Source organism: Oncorhynchus clarkii, unplaced genomic scaffold (genome assembly GCF_045791955.1).
Source record: "Oncorhynchus clarkii lewisi isolate Uvic-CL-2024 unplaced genomic scaffold, UVic_Ocla_1.0 unplaced_contig_11854_pilon_pilon, whole genome shotgun sequence".
Lineage (NCBI taxonomy): Eukaryota > Metazoa > Chordata > Actinopteri > Salmoniformes > Salmonidae > Oncorhynchus > Oncorhynchus clarkii.
Window position 1 is genome coordinate 106,070 of NW_027261056.1, and position 20,556 is coordinate 126,625.

Sequence of the window (20,556 nt, forward strand, 5' to 3'; positions counted from 1 at the left end):
ACAATGATTGTATGCGTGTCTTTCGGGGAAAGTTGAGGATGAAACGGAAGTCAAATTTCGGTTGGACGATAACTGACATATAAAATGATCTTAATATTGAACAACTTCAACACTGTAACAAGTAAATTGAGTAAAAAAAGAGAGACCTGGATAACAGTGGTGCAGAAAACCAGGTATCCCAGGAGTAAGATCACAGGCTGTTTCCGTCCCTCTCTGCGGAGGTTCACGCTTTTCAGCTTTGAGTGAATGCTGCCATCTATCCACGGTTTTGGGGTTTGGATAAATTATAATCATCACAGTGGGAACAACATCCTCTATGCACTTCCTGATGAACCCCAGTCACAGTGGGAACAACATCCACTATCCACTTCCTGATGAACCCTGTCACAGTGGGAACAACATCCTCTATCCACTTCCTGATGGACCAAGTCACAGTGGGAACAACATCCTCTATCCACTTCCTGATAAACCCCAGTCACAGTAGGAACAACATCCTCTATGCACTTCCTGATGAACCCCAGTCACAGTGGGAACAACATCCTCTATGCACTTCCTGATGAACCCCAGTCACAGTGGGAACAACATCCTCTATGCACTTCCTGATGAACCCAGACACAGAGTCAGTGTATACGTCGATGTCATTCCAAGAGGCGACCCGGAACATTTACCAGTCTGCATGATCTGAAATTCCCCCTGTTGATGATGCTTATTGTGCACTATATGTGACATTAAATTAAACAATAATGTACGTTGATGCTAATATTACGTACAATATCTAGTTATGTGTCTATATGATAACAATAGCCTAATATATTCTATGTGCTATTGTCTTTTAACAGTTTCACTCAATAAATTCTAATCAACCTAATAGTTATGACACACCCCTCTATTATCATTGGTTGCACTTATTGTCTACATAACCTGGTTCAAGTATTCATGACATCACCCTGAAGAAGGCACAGTGATGCCGAAACGGTGGTTTAACCAATAAATTACTGGGAGTGTATATGTATATGTATATATATAGAGAGGGAGAGGGAGAGAGAGAGAGAGAGAGAGAGAGAGAGAGAGAGAGAGAGAGAGAGAGAGAGAGAGAGAGAGAGAGAGAGAGAGAGAGAGAGAGAGAGAGAGAGAGAGAGAGAGAGAGAGAGACTTTTTATTTTTATAGCTTACAGTTTATTTGCCATTAGTCAGCACCTCTACACTAAATCATTTTCTCTGGGTGTGTGCCAGCTCATGCTTTTTTACCAGTCTGCGTGGTCAAAACAATCTTGAAGCATAGATTGCGATTGGTCAGACCAACGTGGAAGAATCCTTACCACGGTTGCTTCCTGCTTAAGTTTCTGCCTATAGGCAGGAAGGAGGCGTGATCTGATTCGTCGAAGTGAGGGCAGGGGAGGGCGTTGTAGCTTTCCCGGAAGGGAGAGTAACAATGGCCAAGCGTGCGTGATCTCTCCTTGTTTGATAGAATTTCGGGAGCATTTTCCTCAGATTTACTTTATTAAAGTCCCCAGGTACAATAAATGCTGCCTCCGGATAGGAGGCTATGGTGTTGGCTTGGGGGGAATATACACACAGTGACAATAACCAAATAAAATTCTCTCTGGAGGGGATGCGGTCGGCATTTGATGGTGAGGTATTCCAGATCGGGAGAACAAAATGACTTTCTGTACCTTAACACAATCACACCATGAGTTGTTAATCATGAGACATACCGCTCCACCCCTGTGTTTCCTGGAGAGTTCCTTCTTCCTTGACTGTGCGATGAACGGAGAACCCCGCTGGCTGTATGGATGGGGACAATACATCCAGAGAGAGAGAGCCATGATTCAGTAAAACACAGTGTGTTACAGTCCCTGATGTCTCTCCGGGAGGAAACCTTGGTCCTGGGCTCATCTACTTTATTGTCCAGGGACTAAACATTAGTGAGTAACATACTTTTTTTCTTGTTGTTTTTTGTTGTTGTTGTTTTTTTGTTGTTGTTGTTTTTATGTAACATGTGTTTTAATAACCTTTACAGGCCCTGGCCTCTACCTCCTTGCCCATCCAAATAAAATATAGATCATTTATTTAACCAAGACGTGCGGCAGCAGGGTAGCCTAGTGGTGAGAGTGTTGGACTAGTAGCCGGAAGGTTGCAAGTTCAAACCCCCGAGCTGACAAGGTACAAATCTGTTGTTCTGCCCCTGAACAAGGCTTTCATTGACAATAAGAATTTGTTATTAACTGACTTGCCTAGTTAAATAAAGGAAAAATTTAAAAAAACATTTTAGGGAACCACAACCCACTGGAACCTCCTTATGTTATTGTTTGTGTTTGTGTTTATTTGCAAATAAAGACTGGGAGGTTTGTTCCGAGATGAAGAAAGAAGCATGTTATGCCAATTCTCATCAACTGGAATGAGGATATCAATTGAGGGACTGGACTTTTAGTCGTAGTATATTACCGACGCAATATCGACATCTAGTGGTAGGATCTTATAATTGCATAGAGAATGTCTGTTTGACAGCGACCCTTAATTCATTAAACAGTATGTTGTATAAAAACATTGAAGCTACAGTATATAACCTAAACATGATGGCATTGATTGCCGAAGAGTATAAAGTGTTGAGCTACTGTACAGTAGCTCAGCGCTTGCTGGCATATTTTCCAAGTAGCAGCATTGTGCTGAGTGAGATAGTGACCTTTGATTTCACGGAGGGCGAACCAACCTTTACTGTGCGGGAGAATAATCTCTGTCTCATTTTGTGGTTTTGGTGCCAATAAAGGAAATCCTTTTCAGTCTTGAGTTAGCTACCTTTTCCCATGAAGGACCTTATACGGCAGGCTGTACAGAGCATTCGGAAAGTACTCAGACCCCTTGACTTTTTCCACATTTTGTGACATTACAGCCTTATTCTAAAATGGATTAAATAAATACAAATTCTCATCAATCTACACACAATACCCCATAATGACAAATTGAAAACAGGTTTTTAGATTTTTTTGCAAACGTAGAAATGATGAGAAACAGAAATACCATTTTTACATTTGTTTCGAAGACTCAAAATTGAGCTCAGGTGCATCCTGTTTCCATTGATCAACTTGATTGGAGTCCAACTGTGGTATATTCAATTGATTGGACATGATTTGGAAAGGCACAAACCTGTCTATATAAGGTCCCACAGTTGACAGTGCATGTCAGAGCAAAAACCAAGCCGCGAGGTTGAAGGAATTGTCTGTAGAGCTCCGTGACAGGATTGAGTCGAGGCACAGATCTGGGGAAAGGTACCAAAACATTTCTGCAGCATTGAAGGTCCCCAAGAACACAGTGGCCTCTATCATTCTGAAATGGAAGAAGTTTTGTTTAAGTTAAAAGTAAGTGATTTCTCTGATTACTGTGATTACCATACCATAACTATAACCTCAGGGCCTGTTTTAACTCACACATGAGATTAGAACAGCTACTCGCTATCTGTACATCAAAAAATAACCACACCTGGGGCTAATCTAGAACATGTTTTATTTTTTACCTCAGTTCTACCCCAGAGCCAGCGGACCTACTGTTAATAAAAATATAAAAATAAAGTAACACTGTCCGGCCAATCTGAGAGAGTTGACCAAGAACCCCATGGTCACTTTGACAGAGCTCCAGATTTCCTTGGGGGAGATGAGGAACCTTCCAGAAGGACAACCATCTCTACAGCACTCCACCAATCAGGCCTTGATGGTAGAGTGGCCAGACAGAAGCCACTCCTCAGTAAAAGGCACATGACAGTCCACTTGGAAATTGCCAAAAGACATAAAAAGACTAAACAAGATTCTCTGGTCGGATGAAACCAAGATTGAACTCTTTGGTCAGGATGCCAAGCATCACATCTGGAGGAAACCTGGAACCATCCCCAAGGTGAAGCATGATGGTGAAAGCTTTATGCTTTGGGGATGTTTTTCAGCAGCAGCATATTCACCCAGTTCAATGTAAGTGATGGGTTTAGGTTACTGTCATTCATATTCACCCAGTTCAATGTAACAGTGACAGGTTTAGGTTACTGTCATTCATATTCACCCAGTTCAATGTAACAGTGACAGGTTTAGGTTACTGTCATTCATATTCACCCAGTTCAATGTAACAGTGACAGGTTTAGGATACTGTCATTCACCCAGCTCAATGTAACAGTGACAGGTTTAGGTTACTGTCATTCATATTCACCCAGTTCAATGTAACAGTGATAGGTTTAGGATACTGTCATTCATATTCACCCAGTTCAATGTAACAGTGACAGGTTTAGGATACTGTCATTCATATTCACCCAGTTCAATGTAACAGTGACAGGTTTAGGTTACTGTCATTCACCCAGCTCAATGTAACAGTGACAGGTTTAGGATACTGTCATTCATATTCACCCAGCTCAATGTAACAGTGACAGGTTTAGGTTACTGTCATTCATATTCACCCAGTTCAATGTGATAGGTTTAGGTTACTGTCATTCATATTCACCCAGTTCAATGTAACAGTGACAGGTTTAGGTTACTGTCATTCACCCAGTTCAATGTAACAGTGACAGGTTTAGGATACTGTAATTCACCCAGCTCAATGTAACAGTGACAGGTTTAGGTTACTGTCATTCATATTCACCCAGTTCAATGTAACAGTGATAGGTTTAGGATACTGTCATTCATATTCACCCAGTTCAATGTAACAGTGACAGGTTTAGGATACTGTCATTCATATTCACCCAGTTCAATGTAACAGTGACAGGTTTAGGTTACTGTCATTCACCCAGCTCAATGTAACAGTGACAGGTTTAGGATACTGTCATTCATATTCACCCAGCTCAATGTAACAGTGACAGGTTTAGGTTACTGTCATTCATATTCACCCAGTTCAATGTGATAGGTTTAGGTTACTGTCATTCATATTCACCCAGTTCAATGTAACAGTGACAGGTTTAGGTTACTGTCATTCACCCAGTTCAATGTAACAGTGACAGGTTTAGGTTACTGTCATTCACCCAGCTCAATGTAACAGTGACAGGTTTAGGTTACTGTCATTCATATTCACCCAGTTCAATGTAACAGTGACAGGTTTAGGTTACTGTCATTCATATTCACCCAGTTCAATGTAACAGTGACAGGTTTAGGATACTGTCATTCACCCAGCTCAATGTAACAGTGACATGTTTAGGTTACTGTCATTCATATTCACCCAGTTCAATGTAACAGTGACAGGTTTAGGATACTGTCATTCATATTCACCCAGTTCAATGTAACAGTGACAGGTTTAGGTTACTGTCATTCATATTCACCCTGTTCAATGTAACAGTGACAGGTTTAGGTTACTGTCATTCATATTCACCCAGTTCAATGTAACAGTGACAGGTTTAGGTTACTGTCATTCATATTCACCCAGCTCAATGTAACAGTGACAGGTTTAGGTTACTGTCATTCACCCAGTTCAATGTAACAGTGACAGGTTTAGGATACTGTCATTCATATTCACCCAGTTCAATGTAACAGTGATTGGTTTAGGCTACTACATGACACTGTAATTTTCCATGTACCCATCATGAGGTTGCTACAACCTAACCTATGAATGAAATATTACAATGTAGGTTGAGTGAACAAAAAATTGAGTGTATAGGACTACTACAAAATATCTCTCACTCTCTCTCTCTCTGTCTCTCTCTTTCTTTCTCTTTCTTTCTCTCTCTCTCTCTCTCTGTCTCTGTCTCTGTCTCTGTCTCTGTCTCTCTCTGTCTCTCTTTCTCTCTCTCTCTCTCTCTCTCTCTCTCTCTCGCTTCTTCTTAATTTTGGAATAAATACATTTGTTAACTGTTCAACTATTGTCTTTGTCTTTGAGTCAACTACTCACCACATTTTATACACTGCAGTGCTAGCTAGCTGTAGCATATCCTTTCAGTACTAGATTCATCATGTTATACACTGCAGTGCTAACTAGCTGTAGCATATGCTTTCAGTACTAGATTCATCATGTTATACACTGCAGTGCTAGCTAGCTGTAGCATATGCTTTCAGTACTAGATTCATCATGTTATACACTGCAGTGCTAACTAGCTGTAGCATATGCTTTCAGTACTAGATTCATCATGTTATACACTGCAGTGCTAGCTAGCTGTAGCATATGCTTTCAGTACTAGATTCATCATGTTATACACTGCAGTGCTAGCTAGCTGTAGCGTATGCTTTCAGTACTAGATTCATCATGTTATACACTGCAGCGCTAGCTAGCTGTAGCATATGCTTTCAGTACTAGATTCATCATGTTATACACTGCAGTGCTAGCTAGCTGTAGCATATGCTTTCAGTACTAGATTCATTATCTGATCCTTTGATTGGGTGGACAACATGTCAGTTCACGCTGCAAGATCTCTGATAGGTTTTCATAATTACTGCATAAGTCTATGGAACGGGGTGAGAACCATGAGCCTTCTAGGTTTTGTATTGAAGTCAATGTAGCCAGAGGAGGATGGAAACTAGCTGTCCTCCGGCTAAACCATGGCGCTACCCTACAGAGTGCTGATGAGGCTACTGTTGACCTTCATTGCAAAACATTGTGTTTTATTCAATTATTGGTGACGTTTTATCTAAAAAGGATAACTTTTTTTAATGTTTCACTATGTTTTTTTATTTTTATGAAATTCGCTGAGGAGGATGGTCCTCCCCTTCCTCCTCTGAGGAGCCTCCACTGATTTACAACACTATGCAGTAAATTAGCTAATTGACCAATAAGAAAGGGAGTTCTAGACCTTTCTGCCAATAACATCTAGTTTTCAGTTTTCCCCTCCCCACTCAAACCACTCCAAGAAAGTCCTTGCAAAAAAACTATTTCTTGAAAAATGATTCTTCCCTATAAGAAGCTATTTTTGTTTCCTTTTGACCTTTTCGGTTGAAATCAATCACAGTAAGATACTTAAATTGTTACCCAGGAAGTAATTCATATTGATATAAAAAAATGGCTGAAATGGACCTTTAACACATGCTGAATCCTGTCCGCACGTGACAAATACAATTTGATTTGATTTTAAGGACACCTACATTAATATTTGGTTTACGGTATACTCGTAATAGTAGGCTTGAGATATCAAGATTTTATGTTGGACAGTCCTGAACACTGGCATGGACACAGATGCCAACCCAACAGGCCTTCACCCTAACAGAAGGCATGATCCCCTCTCATCCTTCTCTCTGGACAGTTTGGGATATGCCAAGTCCCCCCACCCCACCCTCAGTTAATACAAAAACGTAACAACCTTCCCCCTCTAGATCCATTTGAATGAATCACTCCCCTCTAACTTGGGATCAGGATTTACTGTGGCCATATTGCTCACGGTGTAGGGGATACTTCTGTTCCTCACCCTCTCTATCTCTCTCCCTGTGCGGGTTTTAGAGTCTACTAGAAAATTATCAGACCATTGTTCATTCTGGAAGATCTATAAATCTAAATGAAGAGTTTCATTCCAAAAAAAAACGGCATATATCTATTTTCTGAAATGTCGGTAAAATGGACATGAATTTGAAAAACGCATCATGTGTGTAACGGCCGTTGGGGGAAGAAGGACCAAAGCGCAGCGACGTAAGTGTTCGGCATTTTATTAATTAGAACTGAACACTAAATACGAAGTAACAAAAGGCACAACCGAAACAGCTCCGTCAGGTGCAAAACACACTCAACAGAAAATAACTACCCACAAAACCCATGTGGGCAAGAGCTACCTAAGTATGGTTCTCAATTAGAGACAACGACAGACAGCTGTCCCTGATTGAGAACCATACCCGGCCAAAAACAAAGAAATACAAAAAACATAGAAAAAGAACACAGAACGCCCACCCTAGTCACACCCTGGCCTAACCAAAATAGAGAATAAAAAAGCCTCTCTATGGCGTGACAGTGTGATTTGATGATAGTGCTAGTGTAACGGATGTGAAACGGCTAGCTTAGTTAGCGTTGCGCGCTAAAAACGATGCTTCGAGGGTGACTGTTGATGTGTGCAGAGGGTCCCTTGTTCGCGCCCGCGAGGGTACGGTTTAAAGTTATACTGTTACACTATTATTTTTGTTCTTCTTGCCATGACATGGGCTATTTAATAAAACAGAGACATGATTTTGGTTTGAAATATATTGCAAGGTAATTTTATTTTAGAGAAACAAATAATCATGTTTTGTGCCAAAGAGTTAGACAGGCTAAATATCCACCCCAAACAACAGACCTCCAATAGAAATTAAATAGACATTAAATAGAAATTAATTAGACATTAAATAAAGTATCAACACATAAATAAATACATATTCAAATAATCCTTTAAAAAAAAACTATTTTGTGCAAATATCACATAGCCGATGTATTGTATTCAGAAGGTGAACAGTGGACATTAAGCAACTTGAAAAAATTTTTAATGGGTTTTTAGAGTTCTTTTCATTTATGATAAATCAAGGGAAGCTTTATGAGTTTGATTAGGCTATGTACACTTTAGGAAAGGATTTAAGGAAAAATAAGGATGTTGAAAGTCTGTCCCAATTCATTTTCCGGTCAAGGATGGATGAATTCTTATTGTCATAGTGACACAACCGACTGGTTGCCGCCTCCGAATGTTTACAGCCAGTAGTAGGTTTTGAATATATTCCAAAGTGTGGAAAAAAAGTTAGAGAAACCTAACTTAACTTTTTTGTTGATTTCAAGACTAATTCACATTAGCTGACAGTTAAGCCTACTAAAAACAAATGTTAAACTGCAGCGGGCCCAGAACAGAGCGGCACAAAATGCTCTAATCCGAGGGCTAACTAATATAAATACTATGCGTGTCTCTCTTGGCTAAGAATTTAGGAAAGACTGACTTGCATTGCTTCTTGTTTTTATAAGAAACATTAATGTGTTGGAAATTCCAAATGGTTTGCATTATCAACAGTGATACACAAGTCAGGGTATTGATATTTATTGAGTTTCGCAGAGCAGCGCAGAACGGTTGTCAAGGAAGTGAGTTTATACAGGTGGCACAGCAGTACAGCCCCCTTAACCACTGCGCCACCCGGGAGGCCCTGCCTTCCGCATTATTAAACCATTTAGGAGGCGCATGACGATGCGGTACAGAGCTCGATTTGGCCCCAGCATGCCTCTGGAGGCTCCGCAATTGCATCACACCCTTCGTACCGAAAGGCGCCGCATGGTCAATCCGCGATGTGCTTTGGCCGTGCCTCATTTATGGTGGTGATGGTGATATGACCACTGCAGTCGGGACATTCATACTTATTGTCTTATGCTTTGCGGAGCAGTGCAGAGCTGTTGTCAAGGAAGTGAGTTTGTGTTTATACAGGACCTCATGTCCTCCACCTACCATCAACCAATCATGTCATTGCGGAGCTTAATGGAGCCCTCTGCATTGTTACGTTTTTAAATGAATGTAGATTGTAAAGTACTGTGTGGTGCGTGTTGGACGCCAGTAAGACTAGCTGTCGCCATTGGCGTCAAATAGTGGGGATCCTAAAACAAAAAATTATAATGTGTAAATCAAAACTAGAAGTTGAACTGACGTCTGTGCCCAGTAGGATGTCAGTTTATACTTGGCTCGTTTATTACCCCATTTGAAGTAATACTCTATGCTAATCATCCAGACAGAAAGACATATACACAGAACATTGTCTAATGAAAAATACTATTGCTTTAGGCTGGTTAAGATGTCTTTTTTGATTAATACGGGTTATGTCATTAACAAATATGACAAACAATGTGCGAACATTGCTGTGATTTACAACAATGCAGAAACATTTTTCATGCTGCTACAAAAAAAGTTACATTTGTTTAAAACAAAAAAATCACCAGCAGGCTCAATTTGCGAACTAGCCTCCAGAATGGGCTGCTCTCAGCTCTCCTCAAAGCATTCTCCTGGAATGTTCTCCCCATCCCCATCCTCTATCCTGCGCTCCGGATTGACAGCCCGGCATTGCTACCCGACCACCCCTCACGCCGAGCCGCGGAGAAGAACGATCCGCTCCGGAATAAACCTACCCGACTTCACCGCGCGTGTACCCGTTATGTATTATCTGACTGCCACATCAGGCGGTCCTATCGCACATCCACTTCCTTGTCTTCCACAGCCAATAGCTTAGCGGTGATTCCCAAAAGCACATCATTTACTGGGCTCATCAAGCTAGGTTGCATGGAGTCTGTCACACTGAGGTGTATAGAAATCTGACAGCTGAGAGGGAAGTCGTGGGTTCAGCTACTAGCTCCGGGCTTGTTTTACTTTCTCATTCAGTTCCCCCGGTCCTACCAGACGCTGTGAGTCTGGGGTTGCCACATTTAAAACAAAAACAGGAACTCCAAGTCCAATCACCACGGCACCATGAGTAAAACTTAAAAAGGACTGGAAGACAGAGAGAAAGGTAAGACGTATTATTTTGGTGCTGGGGACCACTAGAATGAATATGTATGATAATCTCTGTCCGTGACTCCCGTGCTTTCACTGCATATCTCTGCGATATCTGACTGTCCAGGACATCTGTGGATGCTTATCATAGGACTACAGTCAGCATCCCGACATACTGTATGAGAGCCGCTACAGATGTTGTGCTTAGCAGTATGCGCCTGGTACCGAACCATGTCAGACAAACGCACCATCATCACACCGCTGCAGTAGCACACGTTTAGCACACACGCACGCGCACGCACACACACACACAGACACACACACACACGGTGCGCTTGTGAACTTTAACAAAGCAGCTACTCTAGCCTTGTCCACTAGGCTGTGTATTTCTGCAAGTTCACCTGTTAGAATGAATGACATAGAGGTTTTACAGCGCTTCACAAAGAAGGTCCCCTATTGGTAGATGGGTAAAAAATAAAATAAAAAGCAGACATTGAATATCCCTTTAAGCTAAATATAGTATACAACTGAAGATGGATCAACAATATTTTAGTTACTCGACAATACTAACCCAATAGACTGACTGATAACAAGTTCAAACAGGTGCCATTAATACAGGTAACGAGTGGAGGATAGAGGAGCCTCTTAAAGAAGAATTTACAGGTCTGTGAGAGCCAGAAATCTTGCTTGTTTGTAGGTGACCAAATACTTATTTTCCACCATAATTTGCAAATAAATTCATAAAAAATCCTACAATGTGATTTTCTGGATTTTTCTTTTCTCATTTTGTCTGTCATAGTTTAAGTGTACCTATGATGAAAATTACAGGCCTCTCTCATCTTTTTAAGTGGGAGAACTTGCACAATTGGTGGCTGACTAAATACTTTTTTGCCCTACTGTAGCCCTTTAACATATATACAGTGGCAAGAAAAAGTATGTGAAACCTTTGGAATTACCTGGATTTCTGCATAAATTAGTCATAAAATTTGATCTGATCTTCATCTAAATCACAACAATATACAAACACAGTTTGCTTAAACTAATAACACACAAACAATTATACGTTTTCATGTCTTTATTGAACACACCGTGTAAACATTCACAGTGCAGGGTGGGAAAAGAATGTGAACCCTTGGATTTAATAACTGGTTGACCCTCATTTGGCAGCTATTAAATTCAACCAAAGTGTTCTGTAGTTGGGGATCAGACCTGCACAACGATCAGGAGGAATTTTGGACCATTGCTCTTTACAAAACTGTTTCAGTTCAGCAATACTCTTGGGATGTCTGGTGTGAACTGCTCTCTTGAGGTCATGCCACAGCATCTCAAATCGGGTTGAGGTCACGACTCTGACCGGGCCACTCCAGAAGGTGTATTTTCTTCTATTGAAGCCATTCTGTTGTTGATTTACTTCGGTGTTTTGGGTTGTTTTCCTGTTGCGTCACCCAACTTCTGTTGAGCTTCAATTCACGGACAGATAGTCTAACATTCTCCTGCAAAATGTCTTGATAAACTTGGGAATTCATTTTTTCCGTTGATGATAGTGGTGTGTGTTCCTTCCAAATAACTCAACTTTAGTGTCACCTGTCCACAGAATATTGTGCCAGTAGTGCTGAGGAACATCCAGGTGCACTTTTGCAAACCTCAGACGTGCAGCAATGTTTTTATGAGACAGCAGTGTCTTCTTCTGTGGTGTCCTCCCATGAACACCGTTCTTCTTTAGTGTTTTACGTATCATAGACTCGTCAACTGAGATGTTAGCATGTTCCAGAGATTTCTGTAACTCTTTAGCTGACACTCTAGGATTCTTCTTAACCTCATTGTGCATTCTGCTCTGTGCTCTTGCAGTCATCTTTGCAGGACGGCCACTCCTAGGGAGAGTAGCAACAGTGCTGAACTTTCTCCATTTATGGACAATTTGTCTTACCGTGGACTGATGAACATCAAGGCTTTTAGAGATACTTTTGTAACCCTTTTCTTAATCTTGGGTCTTCTGAGATCTCTTAGGTTCGAGGCAACGCTTCTTGTGAATAGCAAACTCACATTTTGTGACTGTTTTTTATAGGGCAGGGCAGCTCTAACCAACATCTCCAATCTCGTCTCATTGATTGGACTCCAGGTTAACTGACTCCTTACTCCAATTAGATTTTGGAGAAGTCATAAGCTTGGTGGTTCACATACTTGTTCTAACCTACACTGTGAATGTTTAATTGATATATTCAATATACAATTTACAAGAAAAATACAATAATTTGTGTGTTATTAGTTTAAGCACACTATGTTTGTCTATTGTTGTGGCTTAGATGAAGATCAGATCAAATTTGATGACTAATTTATGAAGAAATCGATGGTAATTCCTAAGGGTTCATGTGCGCCACTGTACATCACCTCTAAGTGTTTGTTAGTTTAAAAGCCATTTAGCAGACACTTCTATTCAAAGTGTATATACATGTTTTTACATATGAGTGGTCCTGGGAATTGAACCCACAACCATGGCGTTGCTAACAATGTGCCATCTGGGCTACAGAGAACCACAGATACTGTCACTGTAGCCTACAATATGATACATGAGGCAATAGGCCAGGGCATCCACTAACTGCACACCTCAGTTTCCAAAACTCGATCCTTGGGACACGCAAAGGGTGCAGGTTTTGTTTTTTTGCCCTTGACACAGCTGTCAAGTCATAATTAAGCTTGAATTATTTGAATCAGCTGTGTAGTGACCGAGTTTGGGAAACACTGCTGTAGACTAATATCTTTCCTGCTCTTATGCTCTTGCTGGACCCCAGGAAGAGTAGCTGCTGACTTGGCAGGAACTAATGAGGGATCCATAATAAACGCCAGGAAGAGTAACTGATGCCTCGGCAGGAACTAATGGGGATCCATAATAAACGCCAGGAAGAGTAGCTGCTGCCTCGGCAGGAACTAATGGAGATCCATAATAAACCCCAGGAAGAGTAGCTGCCTCGGCAGGAACTAATGGAGATCCATAATAAACCCCAGGAAGAGTAGCTGCTGCCTTGGCAGGAACTAATGGAAAACCATAATAAACCCCAGTGTCACGATCGTCGTAAGGAGCGGACCAAAATGCAGCGTGGTATGTGTTCATGATGATTTTTTAATTAAAGAAAGCACTGAACACTGAATACAAACTACACAAAAAACAATAAACGAATAACGACCGTGAAGCTATAATGAGAACTGTGCTGACACAAGCAACTAACATAGACACAGACAATCACCCACAAACGAACAGTGAAACCAAGGCTACCTAAGTATGATTCTCAATCAGAGACAACTAATGACACCTGCCTCTGATTGGGAACCATACTAGGCCGAAACATAGAAATCCCAAAATCATAGAAAAACAAACATAGACTGCCCACCCAACTCACGCCCTGACCATACTAAATAATGACAACACAACGGAAATAAAGGTCAGAACGTGACACCCAGGAAGAGTAGCTGCTGTCTTGGCAGGAACTAATGAGGGATCCATAATAAACTACCAGGAAGAGTAGCTGCTGTCTTGGCAGGAACTAATTGGGGATCCATAATAAACCCCAGGAAGAGTAGCTGCTGACTTGGCAGGAACTAATGGAGATCCATAATAAACCCCAGGAAGAGTAGCTACTGTCTTGGCAGGAACTAATGGAGATCCATAATAAACCCCAGGAAGAGTAGCTGCTGACTTGGCAGGAACTAATTAGGGATCCATAATAAACCCCAGGAAGAGTAGCTGCTGTCTTGGCAGGAACTAATGAGGGATCCATGATAAACCCCAGGAAGAGTAGCTGCTGTCTTGGCAGGAACTAATGAGGGATCCATAATAAACCCAAGGAAGAGTAGCTGCTGCCTTGGCAGGAACTAATTGGGGATCCATAATAAACCCCAGGAAGAGTAGCTGCTGTCTTGGCAGGAACTAATTGAGGATCCATAATAAACCCCAGGAAGAGTAGCTGCTGACTTGGCAGGAACTAATGGGAATCCATAATAAATCCCAGGAAGAGTAGCTGCTGTCTTGGCAGGAACTAATGAGGGATCCATGATAAACCCCAGGAAGAGTAGCTGCTGTCTTGGCAGGAACTAATGGAGATCCATAATAAACCCCAGGAAGAGTAGTTTCTGACTTGGCAGGAACTAATTAGGGATCCATAATAAACCCCAGGAAGAGTAGCTGCTGTCTTGGCAGGAACTAATGAGGGATCCATGATAAACCCCAGGAAGAGTAGCGGCTGTCTTGGCAGGAACTAATGAGGGATCCATAATAAACCCCAGGAAGAGTAGCTGCTGCCTTGGCAGGAACTAATTGGGGATCCATAATAAACCCCAGGAAGAGTAGCTGCTGTCTTGGTAGGAACTAATTGAGGATCCATAATAAACCCCAGGAAGAGTAGCTGCTTACTTGGCAGAAACTAATTAGGAATCCATAATAAATCCCAGGAAGAGTAGCTGCTGTCTTGGCAGGAACTAATGAGGGATCCATGATAAACCCCAGGAAGAGTAGCTGCTGTCTTGGCAGGAACTAATGGAGATCCATAATAAACCCCAGGAAGAGTAGCTGCTGCCTTGGCAGGAACTAATAGAGATCCATAATAAACCCCAGGAAGAGTTGCTGCTGTATTGGCAGGAACTAATGAGGGATCCATAATAAACCCCAGGAAGAGAAGCTGCTGCCTTGGTAGGAACTAATGGGGATCCATAATAAACCCCAGGAAGAGTAGCTGCTGTCTTGGCTGGAACTATTGAGGGATCCATAATAAACCCCAGGAAGAGTAGCTGCTGTCTTGGAAGGAACTAATTAAGGATCCATAATAAACCCCAGGAAGAGTAGCTGCTGTCTTGGCTGGAACTAATTAGGAATCTAAAATAAACCCCAGGAAGAGTAGCTGTTGTCTCGGCTGGAACTAATGAGGGATCCATAATAAACCCCAGGAAGAGTAGCTGCTGCCTTGGCAGTAACTAATGGAGATCCATAATAAACCCCAGGAAGAGTTGCTGCTGTCTTGGCAGGAACTAATGGAGATCCATAATAAACCCCAGGAAGAGTAGCTGCTGTCTTGGCAGGAACTAATGGGGATCCATTATAAACCCCAGGAAGAGTAGCTGCTGTATTGGCAGGAACTAATGAGGGATCAATAATAAACCCCAGGAAGAGTAGCTGCTGTCTTGGCTGGAACTAATGAGGGATCCATAATAAACCCCAGGAAGAGTTGCTGCTGTCTTGGCAGGAGCTAATGGAGATCCATAATAAACCCCAGGAAGAGTAGCTTCTGTCTTGGCAGGAACTAATGGGGATCCATGATAAACCCCGGGAAGAGTAGCTGCTGTATTGGCAGGAACTAATGGGGATCCATAATAAACCCCAGGAAGAGAAGCTGCTGCCTTGGTAGGAACTAATGGGGATCCATAATAAACCCCAGGAAGAGTAGCTGCTGTCTTGGCTGGAACTAATTAGAAATCTAAAATAAACCCCAGGAAGAGTAGCTGCTGTCTCGGCTGGAACTAATGAGGGATCCATAATAAACCCCAGGAAGAGTTGCTGCTGTCTTGGCAGGAACTAATGGAGATCCATAATAAACCCCAGGAAGAGTAGCTGCTGTCTTGGCAGGAACTAATGGGGATCCATGATAAACCCCAGGAAGAGTAGCTGCTGTATTGGCAGGAACTAATGAGGGATCCATAAGAAACCCCAGGAAGAGTTGCTGCTGTCTTGGCAGGAACTAATGAGGGATCCATAATAAACCCCAGGAAGAGTTGCTGCTGTCTTTGCAGGAGCTAATGGAGATCCATAATAAACCCCAGGAAGAGTAGCTTCTGTCTTGGCAGGAACTAATGGGGATCCATGATAAACCCCGGGAAAAGTAGCTGCTGTATTGTCAGGAACTAATAAGGGATCCATAATAAACCCCAGGAAGAGTAGCTGCTGTATTGGCAGGAACTAATGAGGGATCAATAATAAACCCCAGGAAGAGTAGCTGCTGTCTTGGCTGGAACTAATGGAGATCCATAATAAACCCCAGGAAGAGTTGCTGCTGTCTTGGCAGGAACTAATGGAGATCCATAATAAACTCCAGGAAGAGTAGCTTCTGTCTTGGCAGGAACTAATGGGGAACCATGATAAACCCCGGGAAGAGTAGCTGCTGTATTGTCAGGAACTAATGAGGGATCCATAATAAACCCCAGGAAGAGTAGCTGCTGTCTTGGCTGGAACTAATGAGGGATCCATAATAAACCCCAGGAAGAGTTGCTGCTGTCTTGGCAGGAACTAATGGAGATCCATAATAAACCCCAGGAAGAGTTGCTGCTGTCTTGGCAGGAACTAATGGAGATCCATAATAAACCCCAGGAAGAGTAGCTGCTGTCTTGGCAGGAACTAATGGGGATCCATAATAAACCTCAGGAAGAGTAGCTGCTGTATTGGCAGGAACTAATGAGGGATCCATAATAAACCCCAGGAAGAGTAGCTGGTGTCTTGGCTGGAACTAACGAGGGATCCATAATAAACTACCAGGAAGAGTTGCTGCTGCCTTGGCAGGAACTAATGGGGATCCATATTAAATCCCAGGAAGAGTAGCTGCTGCCTTGGCAGGAACTAATGGGGATCCATATTAAACCCCAGGAAGAGTAGCTGCTGTCTCGGCAGGAACTAATGGGGATCCATATTAAACCCCAGGAAGAGTAGCTGCTGTCTCGGCAGGAACTATAGACTGTTATAGGGGTGTAGATCAAAGAGCACTATTGTGTTTAAAGACCTGATAAAACTTTCCCATTCCTTTAGTCATTCGTGTAGAATAAAACTACATGCAGTCTTACACAGATAGAGAGTGAGATAACTAGGGGGAGAGAGAGATAAAGAGAGACAGAGAGAGAGAGATATAACGGGGAGAGAGAGCGATAAAGAGGAACAGAGAGAGAGAGATAGCAGAGGGAGAGAGATAGAGACAGAGAGTGATAACAGGGAGAGAAAGAGAGAGAGAGAGGGAGAGAGATAGCGATAACAGGGAGAGGGAGAGAGAGAGAGAGAGAGAGAGAGAAAGAGAGAGAGAGAGAGAGAGAGAGAGAGACAGAGAGAGAGAGAGACAGAGAGTGATAACAGGGAGAGAAAGAGAGAGTGAGAAAGAGAGGGAGAGAGATAGCGATAACAGGGAGAGGGAGAGAGAGAGAGAGAAAGAGAGAGAGAGAGAGAGAGAGAGAGAGAGAGTGATAAAAGGGAGAGAAAGAGAGAGTGAGAAAGAGAGGGAGAGAGATAGCGATAACAGGGAGAGAGAGAGAGAGAGAGAGAGAGAGGGAGAGAGAGAGAGAGAGAGAGAGAGAGAGAGAGAGAGAGAAAGAGAGAGGGACAGAGACAGAGACAGAGAGAGAGAGAGAGAGAGAGACAGAGACAGAGACAGAGACAGAGAGAGAGAGAGAGAGAGAGAGAGAGAGACAGAGAGAGAGACAGAGAGAGAGCGAGAGAGACAGAGACAGAGAGAGAGAGAGAGAGAGAGACAGAGACAGAGACAGAGACAGAGACAGAGACAGAGAGAGAGAGAGAGAGAGAGAGAGAGAGAGAGAGAGAGAGAGAGAGAGAGGGAGACAGAGAGAGAGAGAGAGAAAGAGAGAGAGAGAGAGAGAGAGAGAGAGAGAGAGACAGAGAGAGAGAGAGAGAGAGAGATGGTGTGGGAACACTATACCCCCAAACACAACTTCCAAATCAATGTACGAATCAATGTAAGATTGAATGAAATAATGAATAAACCTTTTTTCCCCCCATATATCACTGGCAGGTATTAAATACACTGCATTAAATACAGGAAAATAGAGAAAGTGTTGACAACACGTAACAATGCTGCTATCATCATACAAAATACCGTTTGCCCAGGGGCATTCTGGGGTCCCAGCTCACCTCATCTCATCTCACTCTCCAAACTTTTCTCTGGTGCTGCATCAATATAATGAACCTGGCTTTCCAGACTGGCTCTGTCATAGAATGATACTCATCCACTTATTTCAAGTCTTGTTTCATATTTTTTTGTCAACTTTAAAACTTCTATTCGTGTCTTCTGAATACTTCATATTACCTGAGATCTTTGCTAGGAATTTGCCTTGGATGTATTAGGCACTCACTAAATGTGTCTGTGTGAAGAAAAATGTGTTATTTTGTTCTAAAATTGAATATTGTGTCTATTCCAAACTCACTCGTTGTATGATGAAATTTTTTGTTTGTTATATTGTTAGTTAAAATGACTTGTTCTAAAGTGGACTATCTTGTTCTAAAGTGGACTATCTTGTTCTAAAGTGGATTATCTTGTTCTAAAATGGACTAGTTTGTTCTAAAATGGTCTAGTTTGTTCTAAAATGGTCTAGTTTGTTCTAAAATGGTCTAGTTTGTCCTAAAATTGTATATTTATTCTCCCCTAAAGACAGAGTTTTGAATGTGTTGTTGGAGGAGAGGCGTAAGGAGTACCGTCGGTCTGAATGCGTACATCTGGACAAGATCTTCACCTGGAGACAGGCTCAGAGTAAAGAAGGTGAGAGAACTTCACAGAGGGCTTGTTCGAATTCTTCAAAAAATGCATCTTCCCCTCCCTTCCATTCTCCCTCCGTTCGTTCCTTCTTTTTGTTTGTTTATTCGTTCCTTCATTCCATGATTCCTTCCTTCCCTCTGCTTCCTTCCCACCTATCTTACTTCCTTTCATCCTTGAAGTAATCACAGATCTGAATTGGTTGGGTATTGGTGAAAGTGAATGGGTAGATAGCTTACTACCTATCCAATCACTAAAAAGTCTGTGCTTACCTCAAGGAAACAAGGAAAACAAGATGCATTTCTAAAGAATTGGAACTGGTCCAGAGATGTATTTCTAAAGAATTGGAACTGGTCCAGAGATGTATTTCTAAAGAATTGGAACTGGTCCATAGATGTATTTCTAAAGAATTGGAACTGGTCCATAGATGTATTTCTAAAGAATTGGAACTGGTCCAGAGATGTATTTCTAAAGAATTGGAACTGGTCCAGAGATGTATTTCTAAAGAATTGGAACTGGTCCAGATATGTATTTCTAAAGAATTGGAACTGGTCCAGAGATGTATTTCTAAAGAATTGGAACTGGCCCAGAGATGCGTTTCTAAAGAATTGGAACTGGTCCAGAGATGCGTTTCTAAAGAATTGGAACTGGTCCAGAGATGCGTTTCTAAAGAATTGGAACTGGTCCAGAGATGTATTTCTAAAGAATTGGAACTGGTCCAGAAATGTATTTCTAAAGAATTGGAACTGGTCCAGAGATGCGTTTCTAAAGAATTGGAACTGGTCCAGAGATGCGTTTCTAAAGAATTGGAACTGGTCCAGAGATGCGTTTCTAAAGAATTGGAACTGGTCCAGAGATGTATTTCTAAAGAATTGGAACTGGTCCAGAGATGCCTTTCTAAAGAAATGGAACTGGTCCAGAGATGCCTTTCTAAAGAAATGGAACTGGTCCAGAGATGGGTTTCTAAAGAAATGGAACTGGTCCAGAGATGCGTTTCTAAAGAATTGGAACTGGTCCAGAGAGGTATTTCTAAAGAATTGGAACTGGTCCAGAGATGCCTTTCTAAAGAATTGGAACTGGTCCAGAGAGGTATTTCATGACAACCATCTGAGTCCTGTGTAGCTCAGGTGATAGAGTGGTGTTTTCAGCACCAGGGTTGTGGGTTCAACTCCCATGGGGGACCAGTATAAAAAATACATTATTTCAAATGTATGTACTCACTATCGTATAGTCCCTCTGGATTAGAGCATCTGCTCAAATCACTAAAACCAAACATTTGAAATGTTATGCTTATGATAACTAACAAAGCAACCTTGCCGCTCTGTGGAAATGCGCTCCCGTTGACAGTAAATCACGTTGGATGAGAGCGTCTGCTAATGGCCTGACGTGTTAATGTCTCTTAGCCTCTGTGCCACCAAGCTCTAAGAGCTTTCAGTCAGACAGATGTCCCTTCAAGAGAAGAGACAACAACAGAGGAATCAATCCAACCGGTATTCTTTTCAGTTAACAGCCCAACTCGCTATCAATTATGTTGTTAATTAAGTTGTCAATGCCTGTGATGATTAAGCTTTTTAAATCAGAATGTATAATTTAACTCTTGACTAGACTTTAACTCTTGACAAGACTAGACTTCAACTCTTGACTACAATTGACTTTAACTCTCGACTACAATAGACTTCAAATCTTGAC